The 15730-nt window shown below is 34.3% G+C and overlaps 1 protein-coding gene across 5 annotated transcripts in view; it reads right to left on the reverse strand.

Moving 5' to 3' along the window:
• Positions 1–15730, reverse strand: part of ADGRL3 (adhesion G protein-coupled receptor L3) — an 872689-nt gene that overhangs the window by 691473 nt on the left and 165486 nt on the right. For 4 of the 5 annotated variants that reach the window (XM_060012458.1, XM_060012455.1, XM_060012456.1 and 1 more), the window contains exon 2: positions 8196–8264. The gene's annotated coding sequence lies outside the window, so the exon portion shown is untranslated. Of the gene's footprint in view, positions 1–6763; positions 6880–8195; positions 8265–15730 lie in introns of all 5 variants that reach the window. The other variant, XM_060012453.1, reaches the window with a different exon arrangement.

The following is a 15730-nucleotide window of genomic DNA, read 5'->3' on the forward strand; positions in this document are numbered from 1 at the left end:
ATAGAACTATTTTGTATCCTACTTGTGGTGATAAAAACACAGTTCTATACAAGTCTTAAATCTCGTAGAATTGCATGCAGAAGACAAAACAAAACAAATACTATAAGCACAGATACACAAATCTATAAAGACAGACAAATAACACTCATTATTTGCATGGGTATACACATTTAATAAAATTCCTCCAGTATTTACAAATTCCTAAGTATTTTAAACACATACAGGCAATGAAAATTTTTAAATGTATATATTCAATTTAAAAATTATAAAAAAAATCCCTCTCCTGCAAAAAACAAATAAAATCAATAGTCAATAATGAACTATTTTTAGCTTTTTAGCTGTGGCACAAAACCCCAATCTATAAATATTTATGACCTAGAGCAGATCTCTCTATATTCAACATAGCATCCCTGATTTAGGTAGAAAAGACCAGTCTTTTTGAACCATCATATTATTTTCAATGCCATAAATTAGAGGCAGCACTGGATAGTTTAAGGTAAAGAAGGTCTGGTCAAGTATAAGGTTCAGGACACAAGATTCTGTCCAGGGCACTGCCGGCTCAGGGTTTACCCATCAAAATAAGAAATAATGGAAAGTCAACATACAATTGTCCTAGAGGTTTGACTAAACTAGTATACTTCCCACATAATGTCCAAACTTAAGATTAACTATTATGTCAGGAAAAAACTGTATATCCATTTATAGTTTATTCTCAACTAGTCTTTTTGTTTTATTTTTAATGTACTGAGTTTAAAAAAAAAAAAAAACATGTTCAGGTATTTTCAAGATGAAAAAAACTAAAGGAGGTCTGGTTGCATTCCAGTATTATAGTGGACACTACCTTGTTTGCCAAAGCAGGAAAAGTCATAGGTGTCCAAAAAAGAGGAGACGAAGAATAAACTTTGCTTGCTCAGCTAGTCAGTCTCTCTTATCACACAATTTATGTATAATTATTTTGAATGCTCAAAGTTTTTGAATTTTGTTTTCATTATATTTTACTTTCATTTTAGAAATTCAGCACTATTCTGAAATATGAATGTTTCAGGTTTAGGGTGATGAGTGTGGTAAGTTATAAAGTGACATGCTACTATATATAGAAATTGAAATTTGTAACAATTATCAAAGAAAATATATTTTTAATTGAAAATGATTTTCTACCTTACAAAGATTTTAATACATTTCCTAAATGGCAGGCTTTTATCAGACATTTAAAATATAACATTTGGGGCTTCCCTGGTGGCGCAGTGGTTGAGAGTCCACTTGCCAATGCAGGGGACACGGGTTCATGTCCCGGTTCGGGAAGATCCCACATGCCACGGAGCGGCTGGGCCCCTGAGCCATGGCTGCTGAGCCTGCGCGTCTGGAGCCTGTGCTCCACAACGGGAGAGGCCACAACAGTGAGAGGCCCGTGTACCGCAAAAAATAAATAAATAAATAAATAAATATATATATATATATAACATTTGAAAATGACTAAGTAAAGAAGGTCAGTATTTAGGTAAATCGAGAGCTTATGGCAATGAGACCTTCTGGAAGGCAATTTTAACAATATGTATCAAAAGCTTTAAAAAGAGTCATAAACTTAAACCCAATAATTCCACTGCTAAAAATCTATTCAAGGAAATAATCACTTATATACCAAAAGATTTATATAAATATACGTTTATCTCAGTTTCTCTCAGTAGTATTTATGTTGAGTAAAATACAGTACAATGCTAGTAAGAAGGTACTTGCCCACTTATGAGGCTATGAATATGTTTATGTATATTTATTTATTTAAAAAGATAACTAAAAATTTACACGAAAACATTAACCACTGCTTCCTCTGGATATGGGGTTATGGATAATAAACTCTTTCTTTGAAATATTTCTAAATTTTCTATAATGAGTATACCTTGATTTTATAATATCTAATAAACATTTTAATGATTAAATTTTAAATTTTTGATATTTTAGAACAAAAGTTTTAACAAAAATGTTTAGTGAGAAAAGCAAAAATACTGATTGAAGGATATTCAGTAATTGGTTATAACTTCTGTAACCATTATAAACCTTTATTAAAAATAGGTTGTATAGGGCTTCCCTGGTGGCGCAGTGGTTGAGAGTCTGCCTGCCGATGCAGGGGACACGGGTTCGTGCCCCAGTCAGGGAAGATCCCACATGCCACACAGTGGCTGGGCCCATGAGCCATGGCCGCTGAGCCTGCGCGTCCGGAGCCCGTGCTCCGCAACCGGAGAGGCCACAACACTGAGAGGCCCGCGTACCGCAAAAAAAAAAAAAAAAAAAATAGGTTGTATTTTTGTTTTGGTGAAATAAGTATTATTGTTGTTTTGTATAGACTCCATTTGCTATTCTTGCTTCACTGCTCATTCTATGGTTTAGATGGTGGCTGACTTTTGCCTTGCAAAACTGACTGGCAGCTATCTTTCCAATGCCAGACATATTTATGCAAATTTCCAAAGGTCACCATTTATGCATGTAAATTCTGAAGGGCACTAACTATACAGCTGACAGATTCTGACAGCCACTTTATCTCCAAGAATGGGATAAGCAGGGATGACTGTCTGAATAATTAATGTGCTTTTGCTCTGCCCATGGCCAGTTTCTACATCCTGCACTTTCTGACTGTGGTTTTGAAATTAATTAGAAAATGTAAATTCATAGCAAGTCAAAATATTTTTTAATTCCTATAAACAATTGGGTAAAGAAGTGAGACATTAATGACCTTCAGTTAAAGGTGTTGTATTTTTAGAGATCATTTCTACCTAAAGATAAAAATTAACATCTAGCTCTGGACTTTATTTCTGTAAAACACAAGCATTATTATTTCTGTGAAACCATTAATTATTTCTGTAAAAAAACACACACAAAGAACCCTGCTCCCTAAAGCTCAGTAAAAGGCGTCACTATCCATGGGGTTGCCAGTTTCAAGCCTGAGACTTGTCCCACTGAGACTTCAACTCTCACTAATCAAATACAGTCACTAAGACTTGTCAGTTTTACTTTTTAAACACATAGTCTCGAATGTGTTACTACCACTCGATCCCCGGTGGTGTTGCCTTAAACCAGATCTTTATAATTCCTTACATGAGATATTGCAAATATTTCCCAGATAATCCTCCTTTCCTCTAGTCACACGGCCCCCCACACTGCCTGCTTCCAGAATTAACTTTCTAATATCCAAATCCATGAGCAAGGCCAGTGGTACAATATAAAAGACACAGAAAAGTAGAAATTAAAAGGATGCCGTAAAGAGGAAATATTTAAAATCCATTAACTAATGGGATGAGACAATAAACAGAATTGTGTGTTATGTGGTATTATATGATCTGGAGAAAAATAAAGCAAGAGAGGAGGGCAGGGAGTGCCCCCAGACAGTTTCAATTTTAAGTAGGTTGTTCAAGGAAGGCTGCCATGAGAAGAGGATATTTGAAGCCTAGGAAATAAGCCATGGATGTAACTTGGGAGCGTGTGATTGGTAGAAGGAGCTAAGGCTCCTTTGTAGAGCGGCCTCTTGTGTTCAGCAAACGGAAATGGTGTCTGGAGGGCAGGGTAGGTTGAAGGTAGAAAGAGACTCTCAGGGCTGTACAGTGAAAACAGTGGAGCAAGAAAAACAGGAGAATGTTGTAATTCTCCGGCCAAGAGGGGATTGCAATTTGGACCAAGGTAGTAGCCGAAGAGGTGCTCAGTAGCTAATGAATGTGCAATGTAGGTGAAAGAAAATTCAAGATGCACTTCAAGCATTTGTGCTTAAGGAATTGGAAGAATGGAGCCATTAACCAAAACTTGTGTGGGCATGATGTTCCTGAATTGGTTTTACTATTTTGAAAACTTGCTTTGATGCTTTGTGGTTGAATCCATACTAAGAGGTCATTTACTGTGGAGAATATATCTTCTCCAGTATATCTTTCCTTAAAGCTTCAAAAAATTATAGTTTATTTTAAAAACATTAAGTGTTTATAAGTGCTTAAATATACCTAGCTCTATCCTAAATGATATGTGGTAGACGGTTTTGTTAATCCCATATTTCTAATAAAGAAATGGAAAGATCGAGAGGATAAGTAACATCCTGAAGGTCATATATAGAATCTGTTTTCAAAACCTGACCTCTTGGGTTTCCCTGGTGGTGCAGTGGTTGAGAGTCCACCTGCCGATGCAGGGGAAACGGGTTCGTGCCCCGGTCTGGGAAGATCCCACATACCACGGAGCATCTGGGCCCGTGAGCCATGGCCGCTGAGCTTGAGCGTCCGGAGCCTGTGCTCCGCAACGGGAGAGGCCACAGCAGTGAGAGGCCCGCTTACCACAAAAAAATTTAAAAAAAAAAATTAAAAAAAAAAAAAAACTGACCTCTTTAGTCTACTTCCTCTCAGGTGTTTTTGTTTTTTTTGTATTTTGTTTCTAAAGAAGAATCTAGAGTTTCCCGGGGCTGATAGTGGTGGAGGGAATGACTACAAAGGGGCACAAGAGAACTGGGGGTGAAGGATATATTCTATATCTTGATTTTGGTGGTACGTTCTCACACAACTTTATGCATCAAAATAGAATTGTACATTACATAATTATATATCAATAAACCTATTTTAAAAAATAATCTAACAAATAGCATAAATTAATGCATGTTGGAAAAACGTATATTTTGTCCAAAGGCAAAACAAATCCCTCATACTACATAATTTGTTCTAACACTTTTTTTTTCCTGGTTAAAATAATGTTTTTCATGTCATCTTCCAACAGTATTTGGTGATAAAGTAATACAATTTTATTTGTTGCCATATAATTTATCTTGTGTGATTTCAACCATTTTTACCACAGCAGGAAGAACTAGGGTTTTTTCCAATGATTTCATTCCTTCCCCCCAGGAAATCTCAAATAAGGCTTCTAAACATTTATCATAAATTTAGTGAAAATTTGTAAATGATTAGATTGAGCATGACTTCAAACATTGCTGAAAAACCCAGAGAGGTGTGCACTTGCGTTCCAGATGTTATTAAAAATCTTGCTATTAATGATGCTGTGTACTATATATACTATATTAATGATGTACTATAGTACATCAGTACTATAGTACATATAGTACTATATGTACTATATATACTATATTAATGATGCTGTGTACTTATACCGCAAGACAAATATGTCCTTAGGCCAAGTTTAATCACATATGGTATGAGATTATTTTGTTTTTGCTATCCTTAATAAATCTGAGTAGCTTATCAATGTTTATCATATAATAACTCTGAAAATATCCCTTAATAGGAACAGAGAAAACACTAGCTCTACCATTTTTTATTGTTGACTTATGCATGTATTGTTTAAATATGAGAACCAGTCTAGTTTAAATTTGGCAATAATTACATTTAATGCACTTATCCAAACTCATGTAACATCAGTACACTAAAATACTCTTAAAAACAAACACTGCTAGGGCTTCCCTGGTGGCGCAGTGGTTGAGAGTCCGCCTGCCGATGCAGGGGACGTGGGTTCGTGTCCCAGTCTGGGAGGATCCCACATGACGCGGAGCGGCTGGGCCCGTGAGCCATGGTCGCTGAGCCTGCGCGTCCGGAGCCTGTGCTCCGCAACGGGAGAAGCCACAACAGTGAGAGGCCCGCGTACCGCAAAAACAAAAACAAGAAAAAAATATATATACTGCTATCAAAATCCAATTAGATATCACTTGACATCCATCAGAATGGCTATAATTCAAAATGACAATAACTTTTGGCTAGAATATGATGAAATTAGAACACTCAAACATTTTGGTGGGCATGTAAAATGGTATAGCCACTTTGGAAAGCAATTTGGAAGTTCCTCAAATGATAAAACATGCAGTTACCATATGACCCAGCAATTCCACCCCAGGTATATACCTATGAGAAATGAATACATATGTCTACACAAAAACTTGGATATAAATGTTCATAGTAGCATTAGTCATAATAGCCAAGAAGTATAAAAAAAACCCAATGTCTGTCAACTGATGAATGGATCAGCAAAATGTGATATTATTGCTATTATCCATGCATAAAAATTAAGTCCTGATTCACACAAGGGTGAAACTTGAAAACATTACGTTAAGTGAAAAGGGCAGATACAAAAATATTGTATGATTCCATTTATATGGTAAATTCATAGCAGCCGAAGGTATATTAGTGGCTGCCAGGGCATGGGGTGAGGGAGGAATAAGGAGTAACTGCTCATGAGTACAAAGTTTCTTTTAGGAATGAAAAAAATTTCTAGATTAGATAGTGGTGACAATTACACAACTTTGTGAATATACTAAAAACCACTGAATTGTATATTTTAAAAGGGTGAACTTACAGTACATGTATTATATTTCAATTAAAAAACAAGGAAGCAAACATTGTCAATCATTTAACACTGTAAAAATTCCTACAATTTTCCAGAAACGTCATATGTGGGGCCAGTAGTAGTCATTACATTAAATATTATAAGGCCTTTCTTTCTTATATTTCTTAATGAAAACAAGCATCAGGAGAGGTCTGAAAATTTCTTCTCACAACCTTACAGATACCCTTGAGCACTCCATAGAGACAGCTTAATGGAAAATTAAGCATTCGTCTGGCAAACATGATATATTACATGGGCTGCTCCAAATCTACTTTTCCAGACTCATATCTTAACATTGTTCTACCACGTGTGTAACCCTTCAGCAACAAAGTAAATATCAATCCTTCAGTGGCCACCCCTTGCTCTATATGCTCTTTCACAAGCTGTTATGTTCGTCTGGAATGCATGACCTCACCTTCTCTGTCTCAACAACCTCCTCAGTGAATTTCACAGCCTCCATGAAGGTTTCAAGAGCTTCCAGCAAAAGTGAGCTGCTCCCACGTTTGTTTCCTTAGCAGTTTGCCACTGACCCTTTTAAAATGTATACAGTCATTTCTATAGAGCTTCATATCTTTCCCACCAGCATTTAATTTCTCCAAAGCAAGATGTCTAAGTTTTGATTGGCTTAATTTTTTTTAAAAAATGATTCAATCAGCCTAAATTTATTTCTTTCACTAAGTACCAAAAAACCCATTTTATTCAAGTCAGTAAAAGAATGTCTGTAAACTTTATCTGCCAACATATAGATAGCTAGCAAATACAAATAGATTCAATCATATCTATTCTAGAAAAGAGGGATAATATTATTTGTTTGCATTTGTGAATGTGTGCAGAAGAAAGCAGTGACAAAGAAATTAAAACAAAAATATCTAAAAGAAGAGACATCAAGGGGAAATTTTAGGATCTACAAAGGTGAGTGTAATGTTTTTATACTCTTAAGTCAGTACTCTTAGAGTAAAAAGGAAAATACAGAATCTTTGAAAATAGGTTTATAATGATTTATAGTACATACAAATTATATTACAATTCAAAATTAAATGAACATGATTTTAATATAAAGAAAATAAAAAAGTTATTTCTGCTTTTAAGCTGCATATTTATAAGAATTTACATTCTAGAAATTACAAAATTGCTTTAAGGAAGTTAACTTTAGTAACTTTAAGAAGAAAGGAAATTCCAATTTATTGTTGATTGATTAATATAAAGGCCTGTTTAGCCTTCAAATGATTGCTGAAGAAGATGCAAATATGTGTTCTGGCCTAAGGTTATACTCCTTGAAGTTTCTTAGGTTATACTCTATATATATATTTGTGATAAATAAAAACACTTTTGAAAAGGACGTGCTTTATGTTAAACAGCTTGGTCTATAAAATGCATACATTTTATTTCCTAATACTGACATTCACTATCACAGATATGTAATTGAGAGCAAATCGAATGGATTAAGCAAAAATGGCTTTAATGAACTGTGTCATATACATGTACTAATTTCTTAAAAATCTGAATAGTTATTCCATATTAGTTAAGAGAGTAAGACAGTGATGTGTCTTTTAAAAGAGGTAGAAAGCTACTGAAATTATTTATTTTTAGTAGCTCATTTATTTTTCATATAGCTGGAGTACACTTCCCCACAACAGCAAATACTTTGAAGTATATTATTTACATTTTTGTTCACAAGAAATGTCTATTTTCCAAAAATATGTAAAATTTCATTTCAGTAGCCCATTAAATACGTTAAATTTTCAATATGATACTTATAAAAGCAGATACTAACTTGAATATAAACATATTAAATACACTTTGAAATTACTAACAATCATGATTCCCAACAATAATTTAATAATTACCTTAATTTGCTCTTCAGTTGCTAAAAATCCATGTTTTTTTCCTCCGATTTACTGAACATTTAAACATTTCTGTAAAAAAAAGTTAATTAGATGATGAGAAAAAATACACATTTTATTTTATGGTTATAGTTGTAGGACTACTTGAATAGACTTTTGTATTTCTTATTGTTTGTCAAGTGTATTTTTTCCCACAATGCGTGGGGTGTAGCAGCAGAACCATGTGTAAAAACGAATTTCAATTTACATGTGACCTATATTTGTACACCATCACATTACTATAATGTTCACTGGGAAAAGTGAATGAATTTGATAGGCATGGAATTTAAATATTTTCCTAATTCAATGAACACACAAGGTTTTAAAATAAATTCTGAGATTTCCAAGAAATGTACTGGTTTCTTGCAACAGGCACTTCTAGCTAAGATCCTGGGTGTGTTTAACCACTTTTATTACTAGAACTGCTGTGAGAAAGAAATTGGAGGAAGACCTTACTATATCTCCCTACTCCATCATACATATACACACACACACAAAAAATACACATGCTCTGTGTATTCATGTATAAATACAGAAGCTATGATTACAATAATTTGGACAATTTCAGATTTTAAAAATATTAGAAAGGAATAAACACTGAGAGTTTACTTAAATGGTAGATTTTGGTCTTCATTTTCTGTAAATTACCATAGCATTTTCTATTTTTGTTATTATTAAAATAATATCAATGTCAGACATTTTACAAAAAAAGGAATAATGTAAAGACATATATATATAAAGTATATATATATATATACTCTCTCTATATAGTATACTTTATATATACATATAAAGTAAATTGTAAAAAGGAGTAATGTCCTTCAAGGTATCCTCTGAAATTTCAGTGTTTTCTAAGTGTTATGCAACTGGTCCTATCAACTTTTGAACTTCCCAGTGAGTCCACTTAATGCTTTATACAAGCATCACCTGTATTAATTATTATGATACTTAGTATTTATTACACTATTAGTAGTATTATAGTAGTAGTATGCTATTAGCAGAAGGTTAAGAAATCATGTACATGCCAAACAATGACAAAATCTATTATCTATTCTAGAATCTTGTCCCCCAAATGGATAAGGAATTAGATACAGGCAGAAAGTCATTAGCATAAAACTAAAATTGAGTTCTCCTTTACAGAATCACTATTGATTACCATCAGATATGTATGAAAACAAATTAGTGGAAAAATATTCACTAGTAGAATCATTATATTTTGTTTGAGCATTTTAAAACATTAAAGCAATAGAACTCGCTGTATTTTTTCCAGTGAATATCTACCCATATTTGGCCAATCAGTGAGGTTTGGTACAAGAGCAATCCAAGTCCATGTTTGAATGGCACATTTGACCACTTGAACAGGAACCTGAAAGCAATTTTTTCATCAACTTCTTGAATTTCCCTGTACAACTCTTCTTTCAACAAATTGAATATGTTCCTTGAATAATTATTGGCTAAAATACCAATAAGGTATTTTTCCCTGTTTTTTGAAGAAAAAACATGTCCCACCTTGTAAATATTCTACATATCTGGGCAATCATGGGTAATGACAGCACAGGTTCTCCTCCAAATATCCTCGTGCTTTAGATCTTTTTTTCTCCCATCTAGGAAATACATCCTGAAATCCAAACATAACTTATTCCACAACATTCTCCCTGATAGCACCAGAACGACTACGCCACAGACAGAGCCAAGCAGATTTTCCCTGATGCTCCCTTACCTCTTTGTGTATTCTTCTATTTTGCTGAACCCTACATTGTAATGTGGATTGTTTGAGAACAGGGGCTGTGACTACTTATTCAATTTCCATTACCCCTCCCTAAAGAACAAAGCCCCTAATACAGCCTCAAAAATGCTGACTGGGTGAACAAAACAATTTTTTTAGTTAAAAATTAGAATTATTAATTGGAAACTGTCTGTATTGACCTTACATAAATTGAGACCAAGAACAAAAGTGCACCATTATAGGGGCCTTTGATTTTGTTTGCATAACTATCTCTGTAGGTCATATTTCTATTGATACAGAAGAATAGAGATTCTCCAACTTACAGTATGGCTATTCAACGTCTCAGTACTTCACTCAATTGCAGCCACTTAAGGGACTTACGAGTTGTAGACAACTCAGAGGAAAGAACAAGCGCACACACGGTCACTTAGCCTCCTAAGAGGAGGAAGGTCAGGTCTGAGGTAAAACACAGAAAGGAAAAGAGGAGTGGACAGGTAAAGGGAATAGAAAAGCAGAGAAGGGCAAGAAAAGGTATATCAAATGACACTGTTCTATCAGTATAAAGTAATAAGGCTTTTCTAATTAGTAAACTTTCTTTTCTAATTAGTAAATTAGAATTTACTAATTTCTTTTCTAGTTAGTAAACTTGCCTAAAAGGGATTTTTAAAAGAAAAGTCACTGGAATTATTTTTGAGCAATGTGACTACATCGAAGGAAAACACTCATGGAAGACATAAGAATTTGATGAGTTTATATTTTCATGTTTTCGTTACTGTTCAAAAGTTATATAAAAAGCAATTCACAAGCAATTACTGCAATTCACTCTAGGTTTTAAGAATTAGATGGAAATACTTTGGATATGAATACCAGATTGCTTTAATTAAAAATTAAAAGTTAAATCAGTCCATGCTTTAGATAAAATGTAAACAAACACATATATATCAAAAATGGAAATTAATATAACAATAAAGTTTGACTCTCCAATTTAAAAAAAATACATGATAAATATGAATGTTCAAGGTAAATTTTCTAATCCTGAGCTAGCAAGTGTAAAAAGTAAAGCAGCTTCCTCCCTTCCTTCCTTCCTTCCTTCACTTAGCAATTAAATATTTACCCTGTGTCAAGGCACTGTTCTAGGTACTATGGATTCAGAAGTGAAGTGAACAGACAAAAATATCACTTATAGAGTTTACACATCATTCTCAATGGGGATTAAGACAAAATGAAAAAAAGAGAGAAAGAGAAAGTCTGATTTTGTATTCTTAAGACTTTTAAAAAAATAATTTTTAAGTTTTAAACACTATTTTCTGAACAATTTATATTCTCATTTAACTTAAAAAATTTTAAGGACTAAAACACTTTATTTATATTCTCATTTAACCTTTACAAAAATCTTCTGAGATTGGTATGAATGCTATCTTCTAGTTTACAAATAAATATTCTAAGACACTAAGTGGTAAAATCAGAATTTGATCACAAGTAGTCCAAATTCAGAGTCTATACCCTCAAGCTTCTCAATAGCATTATACTGACTGTTACTGTCCATATATGTTATGAGGATGTTTACATTGGAAGGAAAACAAGCTTCCTTAAATGAATTTTTCAGGAAATAGTCATCTCAGAATTTCCTAACATTGATGACTATTAGGAGGCACATTCACATTCTGATATTTAAGTGAGATTCCCCAGGAAATCTCAGTAAAAATTAGTCTGGAGTTAAGAGGAAAAGACATTTTATTGTCTTTGTCTGTGTGGCATTAATTCCAAAAGTATCTGACATCTTGTACTGAACTGTCCAGGAAAGGTTCATGAAGCAATAAAGAAGCGACATGTACAAACATATTTTTGAAAGATCATTCTGGTATCAGTTAATAGATGGTCTGCAACCTAAGATGACAGTGATATTTTTAATGATCAATGAGAACTGAGATTTTATAAAAATACAATGAATCAAAGAAGTCATTATAAGGCAACATTTTTGTCTATGAGAGCTAGTCTTTCAATCATTTTCAGAATTAAACAAGTAAATACTGGGTGCCACAATTTATTATCTGTGAAAGGAAGTATATGGCCTTCATACTATCATTTCAAACTATTTGGAAGTTAAGAAAATACAAGACAAAGCTCTATAAATAGATACATTAACAGCATTATTGACATTCCATCTCCATATCTTCAACTTGCCTTCAAGTGTTACCTCTTTAGTTGTGATGTTCAAATCATTTTTCCAACTACCCCCTTTCAGTCTTCCAATCTACTAGTCTATGAGTTATCTTCAAATATTTTCTACTTTAATTCCTTATTGATAACCGTCACCATGTACCACCATATTATTCTCTCTGCAGTGTTTAGGTTCGTTTTTCATCTCTATTTCCATTAACATAATCATCCTAGCCACCTGAAGCATGCAGAGGCAAAAATATTCCTATTTTACAGATTAGAAAGCTGCAACTCATAAAGATTATCATGGTTATCAAGTAATAGTGCCAAAACAAGAATCCAAAGCATCTGACACTTAGTTTGGCCACCTGCTACTACATGTTGTCACCACTGGCCCCCATAACTGCCATACTGCAACAGCACCTTGGTGCTCTTAGAGCACCATTCTATCCCCTTTTAAATCTACCTTGAAAACAGTTAACAGAATAATCTAAGACCTCGTTTTCCTCAGTAATCCAAAAATGCACCCTATTGCTTACCACAGAGTCTGGCTTTCAAGACCCTCTATAGGATGAATACATTCTTTTCCATTATAAACATTTTTTGACACTACTCTACTCCATTAAACTGAATTTCCCCATCAGCCAGCTTGGGCTGCTGGCTGGTTCCTCAGACAGATTACAGTTCAGATAGAGTAGCTTGTTAAGGTAAACTCCATGAATTTAGCCTCAACACTTTGAGCACAAAAAAATCTGTAAAGATCCTGGTGCTTTTTTTTTTTTTTTTTTTTTTTTTTTGCGTTACGCAGGCCTCTCACTGTTGTGGCCTCTCCCATTGTGGAACACGGCTCCGGACGCGCAGGCTCAGCGGCCATAGCTCACAGGCCTAGCCGCTTCGCGGCATGTGGGATCTTCCAGGACCGGGTCACGAATCCGCGTCCCCTGAATCGGCAGGAGGACTCTCAACCACTGAGCCACCAGGGAAGCCCTGCTGGTGCATTTTAAATCAAGAGGCAAAGTTTAATTCTAAATGCACCATATTTTTCACATGTGATAATTTAGAGGCCCCAAGAATGTATGCTATTTTATAAAGGAGAATACCTTAGGGTATATTCTAAATCAATTATAAAATTAGACAAAATTGCCAAAAACAACTATTTCAGAACAATAGTTGTTGACTAGTCATATAATAAATTGTTTATGCCAGAAAAACTACTCTGCTTTTGGTAAGAACAGTAGGGATGCTATGGCATTTTTACCTAGGAATTATACCATCTTTCTCGCAATTTAAAAGAATTGAAATAATACAGACTGAGTTTTCTAACCAAAACAGAATTAAATTCAAAATAAAAAAGACAGAGGTTTTGGAAATCCCTAAATATTTGGACTTTAGGCTCCGGACGCACAGGCTTGGCGGCCATGGCTCACGGGCCCAGCCGCTCCGTGGCATGTGGGATCCTCCCAGACCGGGGCACGAACCCGCGTCCCCTGCATCGGCAGGCGGACTCCCAACCACTGCGCCACCAGGGAAGCCCTGGACTTTTTAAAAATGTTTTTTCTAAATATCCCATTCATCAAAGAAGAAATCACTTAAAATATTTTCAACTTAAGAAAAACTAAAGCACAACATAACAAAATTTATGAAATGCAGCTAAAGTAGTGCTTAAAAGCAAATGTATAGCTTTCAACATCTATATTAGCAGTGAAGTTCCCAAATCAATAACTAAAGCTTCTACCTTAAATGGAAGTAAGAAAAGAAGAGCAAACTCAATGCCAAGTTAACAAAAACAAGGGAATAATAAAGGAAAGAATGTGTAATGTTGACTGAAGACCAATGTTAAAATGAAAACACTCCCGCTAATTATTTATTTTATGTTATGAAAAATCCCATCCCTTTTCTAGCCCTTAGTATCTTCATTTTTAATGTGGATAAATTAGAATAAATTACTTATAAACTTCCTCCTCATGGAAAAAATATAACGTATTATTTGGAACAGCCAACAGATCTACAAAGGATATAAATAATATACAGTACATGGACAACTCATAGTTCATTGGGGGAAAGGACTGCACACAATCCAAAACAGGGAATAATCCTCAGAGCTCAATCAATGTATTACCCAACATTTTTACTTATAAAATGCTGAACTTCTTACATTTTTTTAAATGAATATGAAAATAAGTTATAATTAAGACAAGGGAAGAAATTTCTTATGGTGACAGTCAGTTTGGCTGCCTGCATACAGAGGATAGGACTGGGTAGGACAGGATAAGATAAAGTAGAATAGGATAGGACGTGGTAGACAAACAGAAGGGAAGGGGAAAACCCTTAATTAGTGTCTCCTGTATACCCAGCCTCTGTAGTTAATAACAAGGATTAGAATAGTGTACACAAAGTTCTTACTTTCACAGAAAACAGTTATTTATTAAAATCAAAACCAAAAATAGGTCTTTTACTTCATTTGTAATTCAATTACATAAAGATTGTTTCTGCCCCACAGATATGGTAATTTCCTGATTAATCAGAAGTTCATGGCATATGTAACACCAAAACTCTCATCTTGGTTAAGGCACTGTACTTGAGTGGTAATTCCTTCAGGGGTCTGTTTCTGCTGTACTCTTTTGGCCTTGATATCAAGATACTGAAAGGCAAGAACATTATTTTCTCCCAAGTTTTTGTACCCACAAGCACCTCTTTCTTCGGGCTTGGCCTTAGAATGGAGTCACAGATGCTTTAGCTTGTTCCTATGTAAGGACCTCTGCAGCTACTGCCCTATGGCATAATAAGGAAAAAAAATGTGACCTGCTGTGAATAATTCACCATCAAAAGGAGTTCAAGCACTCTGTCACTTACAGGAAAACGAGAAGCTTCCTATGATGGGAGAAAAGATGGTAAAATATACAACAGATGTGACTATGGAAAGTTAGGACCGATACTTACAAAAAGACTCAGTTCATAATGGAAACTCTGTGTGGGGAAGATGGATTAATGGCTGAGGGCAGGAGGGTTTCCTGCTTTCCCTTTAACATTTCTGCATTACAAGTAGTCATCAGCCCATTGCTCTAACCCTAAGAGTTGGTGGGATTCCAGGAAGATTATTTCCTAGGCAATGTATGCTCTTTTCTTTCCAATTCTTTCTTTTCATCCAATTTAATGTGTTTTTAACCCTCAAAAATGGTTATGTTTTAACTATAACAACACATATTTACATACTAATCATGATTTCTAAGTTCTACAATAAAAGGAGTTACCTAGCTTCTTTCATTTATAATAAAAAGTACCTGCCTATTCTCTATACTTTTAAACATTTTCTGGTAGAACACACTGAAATCCACTTCATTACTTATATCATAAAGTATTAATTGTTAAAAAAATACACATTTATATATTCTATGACAGAACAGTTCAAAATAATTTGAACAGTTTGCTTTATAAGTAATGAAAATATAACAGTAATTGAGTACCCAAGAAGTTTTATTAAAAAGAGGATTATTTAGATCAATATCCATTTGTTTCAACTTCAGTAGCAATATAGCAAATTTTGAGTAATAAACATTTTTTTTTCAAATACAGGAGTTAGAAAAAATGTGGTCTCAGAATTCCTGTTAAAATA

The sequence above is a fragment of the Delphinus delphis genome, chromosome 5 (genome assembly GCF_949987515.2).
Source record: "Delphinus delphis chromosome 5, mDelDel1.2, whole genome shotgun sequence".
Classification (NCBI taxonomy): Eukaryota; Metazoa; Chordata; class Mammalia; order Artiodactyla; family Delphinidae; genus Delphinus; species Delphinus delphis.